Source organism: Pongo pygmaeus, chromosome 9 (genome assembly GCF_028885625.2).
Source record: "Pongo pygmaeus isolate AG05252 chromosome 9, NHGRI_mPonPyg2-v2.0_pri, whole genome shotgun sequence".
NCBI classification, from domain to species: domain Eukaryota; kingdom Metazoa; phylum Chordata; class Mammalia; order Primates; family Hominidae; genus Pongo; species Pongo pygmaeus.
In genome coordinates this window covers 125,998,198-126,006,020 of record NC_072382.2, presented here as the reverse complement: position 1 = coordinate 126,006,020, position 7,823 = coordinate 125,998,198, and positions in this window count along the sequence as shown.

The following is a 7,823-nucleotide window of genomic DNA, read 5'->3' as shown; positions in this document are numbered from 1 at the left end:
TTGGAGGAGGGTATCCCATGCTGAGGATTCATTATTTAGATGACATTTGGTTTGTATATAATAATTTAACTCTGGATAAATTAGCTAAATAATATTTTTGTTAATTAAATATTTTATAGCTTAATATCAAATAGTTGCTTTTTATATAAAAATATTATGGCCATGATTATTATCTTTTAAGTATTTTAATTGCTACTCTTTGGTTTGAACATTCCAGTGATTTCAAGTCAATTTTTCTGAGTTGTTTTTCACACACTTAAAAACTTACAAGGGCTAATGAAAATGATGGAAGCTGGCTGAGCTGCCACTGGGAGAGAGCAGACCTGCATTCAGTACAGTGTCCTTTATTAACGAGCAGAGAAGTTCTGCCAAGGGTAACAGAGGTGCATTATGGCTACATCTTTGGAGGATTTTAATGATAATCAGGCAATTTAGGTTTCTATTAAAAATTATCAGATTTTCAATATTATTATTAAAATGCAATGGCACCAACAAGATTCATGGTGCAGATCTACCAGTGGAATTGTCCCACTGCAGCAGTGTTATGGCTCTTGGACCAAATATTACACCTCTGCCTTTGTTGGAGGAAAACAGTGAGAGGAGTGGTTAAATGAAAAATCCTTAATATCAAAGTGCCTGTGTTGATATTCTGATCCTCTCATTTACCAGTTGATAAGTGTGGACAAGTAAAATAACATCATCATCTAATTAGCAGATGTTTAGCACTCTGAAAATGACAAAAATAATTGTTTTCATTGTTGTTACATCATCCATCAATTGGAAAATGAGGGACATTTATATACTTCAAAATACAAAAATAGTAATCATGATGTTCACACATTTTCATTAATCTCTTTCCTCTTTCTTTAATTAGGAGTGTGCAAAAGATGGAGTTATAAAATTAGAAAATATATAAATGCAGCCCGTTATGCACTAAACAAAAGATTTTGTCATTTGATACATTAATGTAAAATTCCAAATAAGTCATACTTGAATTTTAAATAAAGTAGAAACACAAAATCTAAAATCTTCTATCTCACACCCATGCAAACAAGAATATTGAAATAAATCTTAAATTTAGCATAAACATAAACTATTAAACTTTAGGAAAAAACACTAGAGGAAAATTTCAATATAGTGGAGTAATCCAATTAGATTCCTTAGGACATATATGCACACATGAACTAGCCATGTAACACTGATAAATCCTCTTTTATCCAAATTAAAAGCACATCTCCAAAGGTACCATTAAAAAAGAACAAGATTATGTCCATTGCAGGGACACGAACGTATTATCCTTAGCAAACCAACACAGGAACAGAAAACCAAATACCACATGTTCTCACTTCAAGTGGGAGCTAAATGATTTGAACACATGACCACTTGGACACATAGAGGGGGACAACACACACTGGGGCCTATCAGAGGGTGGAAGGTGGGAGGAGGGAAAGATCACGAAAAATAACTCATGGGTACTGGGTTTAATACCTGGGTGATAAAATAATCTGTACGACAAACTCCCCTGACACAGTTTACCTATGTAACAAACCTGCACATATACCTCTAAACTTAAAAGTTAAAAAAAAAAAATTAAGAGTAAGCCACAAAAAATACGTATATCTGACTATGGCCTCTTATGTAAATATATACAAATAATATCAACATGTCAATGATACAAAGACAATAGACCAAATTAAAATATAAGGAAAGTATTTGTATAGATGATATATGACAGAAGATATGTAAATAGTTGATAAGCACGTAAAAAGATACCAAATTCATTATTCATCAGGAAAATTACATACCACTACACATCCATATTGAAATGGCTAAAAATTATAAAAGAAAAACAAAATAAACAAAAACTTACAGTTCCAAAGTTTGTCAAGGATATGGGATAACTCAAGCTCTCATACATAGCTGGTGAGGAGAGGTGTAAAACCGTACAACTACTTCGGAAAACTGCTTTGCAATATCTTAGAAAGTTAATCATATACTTAGATTATAACCCAACAATTCTGTTATTCAGGGTTTACTCAAGAGAAATGTAAACATGTATCTACACAATGACATGTACAAACATGTACATGGAAGCCTTGTTACTAACAACTTCAAACTGGAAACAACCCAAATATTCATTCATTCATTTATTCAATAACCATTCATTTATTCAATAACCATTGAATAAATAAATGAATTGTGGGATTTGCATAGAATAGAACACTACTCATCAATAACAAGGAATAAATCACAGATATATGCAACAATATGGATTAATCTTCAAAACATCATGTTAAGCAAAAAGCCAGACAAAAAAGAGCACATATTGTACAATTCCGTTCATATGAACTTGTAGAACAGCAGAACTAATTTTATGGTGATAGAAATGAGGTCAGTAGCTACTGTAGAATGACTAGAAAGGAGCATGGGAAATCTTCAGGGATGATAAAAATGTTTCAATAAGGAAGTGTTGATTTCACCAGTTTATAGTGTATGCATCTGTCAAAACTCATTTAGGAGTTTTACACTTAAAATGGGTACTTTTATCCTTAATGTAATCTAGATAAAATTACATTTTGATATACTCTTATAAAGTATTAAATATGATAAAATAAATTAATAAAATTATTTTCAAAATAAAAACCCTAATAAAGAATTGGCAAAGATAAAGGAGGTCTGAATGAGAGTCATAAATTTGAAGATAATCATATGTATGTATAGCTGTATACACATACACACACACACAATCTTACGGCATGCAACAACTAATGACACATATTCTTTTTAAGGTCACATGGAACCTTTACAGAATTATTTATATGCTGGTTCATAAAGCAAGGTACAATATCTTCCCAGACATTTTCACTGTTCTTCACATTTAAGAATGTAATAACACCAATCTTACAGATTTTTTCTGAAATATAGAAAAAGCACATAGAAACTATCCAAAAGTAATAATAAATAAAAAGCCTCTTAGCAAACTAGGCATAGACAGTAAGTTCTTGGAGCTGCCTAAAAAGCACATATAGCTGCCAGGCGTGGTGGCTCATGCCTGTAATCCCAGCACTTTGGGAGGCCGAGGCAGGTGGATCACTTAAGGCCAGGAGTTTAAGAGCAGCCTAGCCAACATAGTGAAACCCCTCACTACTAAAAATACAAAACAGTCGCTGAGCGTGGTGGTGCACGCCTGTAATCTCAGTTGTTGAAGAGGCTGAGGCAAGAGAATCGCTTGAACCTGGGAGGTGGAGATTGCAGTGAGCCGAGATAGCGCCACTGCACTCCAGCCTGGGTGACAGAGCGAGACTCAGTCTCAAAAATAAAAAAATAAAAAAAAGTATGAGTATCTATGCTACCTCTTGCAATTCTCCAGACCTAGTTCACATTTGGTTCCTTTCCGTTTCTGGAATATGTCATATTCTCTTAGCTATCTGAACTTTTATTTGTGCTTCCTTTCAGATGAAATAGTCTTACTAAATCCCATCCCTCAATTGCCTGGTGAAATTGTATTTCTTCCAAGTCTCATTTAAAAATTACACCATCAGGAAGACATTTGCAACTCATTGGAATAGATTGACCTTCCTAATACAAGCTTAGAAAGCAACCTATTATTTCTAACACAATGCAATTGTACACTGTGAGCTAAACTATAAGACAGATGTAAGACTAACCTAAACTTCTCCTCTTCTTTAACCCAAGTAACCAGCGTCTGACACATCAAAGGTGCTTAAAAATATTTTATGAGTGAATGAAAGAATGAATGAATGTTTTTGGAGGGATCTTTGAATTTTGACAACAATTACTTCGGGCCTAATAGTTTTAAATCACAAGTGTGAGATGACCACAGTCACCTTACCTCTGCTTGAGAACTGCAATGCCAAATTTTACCTGCAACTTACTCCCTTTGACTTGGAAAAGAATGGCACTAATGCTGGTGTTGGGTGTTTCTACTATCTTTTGTGCTGAGAAAGAGGACAGGGCACGTTCCTCAGTCTGGCCTCAGAAGCTGGTCTACATCACAAATCAGCATCCACAATTGTAACCTTTCATTTTTTTCTGCAGCACCAGAGAAGCAAATATCCTTGCCTTTGACAGTCCCCTGAGCAGTTCTGATAGCTGTGCTATAAAGCTATGTCCTTGGTTTAAATACATCAGGTACCAAATAACATGGAACAAATATTCCACAAAGATTTCCATTTCTCAGGGAAGCTAGCTCTTGAGAAAAGAAGCAATTACAGTTGACTCTCTAGTGGCCTTTTTTTTTTCCTCAAGTGAGATTATCTGCCAATCCCAAACTTATCAATTAGTGATAAAGTTTTGTGTGCAGGGAATACCTGAGCATTTTGTTAACATATAGACACTGATCCAGCAGGTCTGAGTGAAGTCTGAGATTCTTCATTTCTTATAGCCAGTGCTATTGGTTCACAGCCTATACTATGATTAGCAGGTTTCAGTGTACCAGGCATATCCTGACAAGTTATCTTACTGTTAATAGGACTAGATAATACTAAATAACCAATTAAGCCACTTATTTCCTTGCACAAAAATGTTTATTTTATGTATAAATAGGTAATATACTTGATTCAAAAGTAAAATCTATATATACTTGGATTTTAAGAGTTACACGGTAAGAATTCATAATATTGATATAGTACTTAACTTTTTTAAGATCCCTTAATAATATTTTTCCTGCATTAATTTGAATATTTAGATATTTTATTTTTAGCTTCCTATGTTCCATGTTCCTTATTTCTTATATATTTTTTCTGTTTTTCTCTAACATAGGAATAATTGGATACAGTCTTCACAGAATAAATCAAGGTAAATTTGGACACTCATATCAAAGTAGAGATAAATACATTAGGTTCACTTCTATTTAAAGAAGTCTATGATTGGACTACATTCATCTTTCTCAATTATTACTGCATATTTAAAACCAAGGGATTTTTAAAATACAATATTAGATGTCCTCCCCATATCACTTAAATCAAAATCTTGGGATCTGAAGTCAGATATCGGTATTTCTTAAAAGCTTATCACACTGGGGATCCTCTTCAAATGCAGATTCTGATTTGGTAAGTTTGATACATAGCTTCAGATTTGCACTTTTAAGCATCTGTCAAGTTTCGCCAATGCTGCTGGCGTATGGACCACTCTGAGAATTGAGGTGTTCCATGATATCTCATATTAAATCCTTCCCACAAAAATTTTTTCAGAGTGCAGCAAGTTCTTTCATGTCATGTATCAGAGAGCTTCCATTTAGCTTTAGAATTACAATGCCTGCAGGATTCTGAGATGTCTATAACAAATTATGATGTATTTGGATCTCCACTTCACAGGAGAGCAGACCATGACTGACTATTACATACACATGATAAATAATAGGAGTGAGAAATAGTTGAAGCTTGATTGAGATGATAAATGGGAATGCTATCAATAGGCCTTTTCATAACTAATAATACAATAATGAGAATCATTCAGAGACTGATTAAAACATGGTATTGGAATAAAACATTCATATAGACCTGAAATAAATTTGTACACCTGTAGTGAACTCATTTTCTACAAAGGTGACAAGAAGATACATTGGAACTAAAGGACATTCTTTTCAGGAACTGGTGCTGGGAAAACTAAATATCCACATGCAGAAGAATGAAACTTGACCCCTATGTTTTGCCATATGCAAAAATCAAATTAAAATGGATTAAATGCTTAAATCTAAGACCTCAAACTAGGAAGCTACTACAAGAATACATTGGAGAAACTTTCCAGGACATTGGAGTGGGAAAAGATTTCTTGAGTAATAACCCACAAGCACAGGACAAAGCAAAAATGGACAAATGGAATCACATCAAGTTAAAAAGCTTCTTCACAGCAGAAGACAATCAACAAAGTGAAGAGAAAATCCACAGAATGGGAGAAAATATTTTCGAACTACTCATCTGATAGTGGATTAATAACTAGAGTGTATAAGGAGCTCAAACAACTGTATAGGAAAAAAAAAATCTTATAATCCAACGAAAAATGGGCAAAAGATTTGAATAGACATTTCTCACAAGAAGATATACAAATGGCAAACATGCATATTAAAAGATGCTCAACATCACTGATCATCAGAGAAACACCAATCAAAACTATAATAAGATATCATCTCACCCCAGTTAAAATGGCTTTTATCCAAAAGACAGGCTTAACAAGTGCTGATGAGGATGTAGAGAAAAGGATACCCTCGTACACTGTTGGTGGGAATGTAAATTAGTACAATCTTTAGGCAGAATAGTTTGGAGGTTCCTCAAAACACTGAAAATAGAGCTACCTTACAATCCAGCAATCCCACTCGTAGTATATACCCCAAAGAAAGGAAATCAGTATATTGAAGAGACATCTGCACTTCTATGTTTACTGCAGCATGATTCACAACAGCCAAGATTTGGAAGCAACCTAAGTGTCCATTAGCAGACAAATGGATAAAGAAAATGTGGTACATATACACAACGAAGTACCATTCAACCATAAAAAAGAATAAGATTTTGTCATTTGCAACAAGATGGATGAAACTGGAGGTCATTATGTTAAGTGAAATAAGCCAGGCACAGACAGAGAAATTTCACATGTTCTCACTTACACATGGGAGCTAAAAGTTAAAACAATGGAACTCACGGAGATAGAGAGTAGAAGAATGGTTACCAGAGGCTGTGAAGGGTAGTAGGTGGGGTCAGGTGGGGGGGGGGGGCAGGGTTGGGAAAATGGGGAGGGTTAGTGGATACACAAAAGAGAAAGAATGGAAAAGACCTGGTATTTGCTAGCACAATAGGGTTACTATAGTCAAAAATAATTTAATTGTATATTTTAAAAAAACTAAAAGGGTATAGTTGGATTATAACACAAAGGATAAATGCTTGAGGTGATAGATAATCCATTTACTCTGATGTAATTATTATTTATTGCATGCTTGTTTCAAAATATCTCATGCAACCCATAAATATATACACCTATTATGTACCCACAAAAATTGAAACTTCAAATTAAAAAAAAAAAGGAGTGGTATCTTACAGTGACCCAGGGTGGTTCATGAACTACTTCTGTTTACTCTTCTATTTTGTGCCTTGATTATAGTACCCTGAATATGACATGCTTTTTCCCTCTTCCTTGATAAAGCTACTGCCTTTTAAGTAGTCTATATTTTGTGTATGAGCTCAAGCCATATTGATTCAAGTGTCTACCCAACAGTGCTTTTTGGTTTGTCCTCTTTTAGCCTATTGGTATATATGACAGTCTGTTGGACAGAGTGCTAGACTGGGAATCATGCCTAAGACAAGAGTTATACTTGTAGCCATCTTCCCTTACTTTATATAAATGATGAAAATTAAGTGAAATAATAAATGCAATGGGTCCTTGAGAACAAATCTCTTACTGCATTGAATGAATGGATAATGAAATGTAAGAATGATAAAGACATATTGTACTAGTTGTTCCTATATTAGGAAATTGTAGTGAACACTAAAACTTGTTATATTAGTTGAATAACACAGAACAGCATCAAAAAATATTGATCTGACAATAGCGAGTAGGTAATTTAAATTGGGGAGAGACACAGGCAATCGAGTAATTAGAATATCATGGATATTCACAGTTACAGGATGTTAAATGCCCAGAAACAGAAAAGTAATAACTTGGGGGCAGAGAAGAGATTTTTTAAAGGAAAAATTGACATAAAATGGCAACTGTTTATAAATGATGATTCCAAAGAGTGTGAACCACATGGAAGCAATGCAACTTAGCAGAATTTTCAGCTGCCCCAATGATCTGCCTCATAAAAAGACACA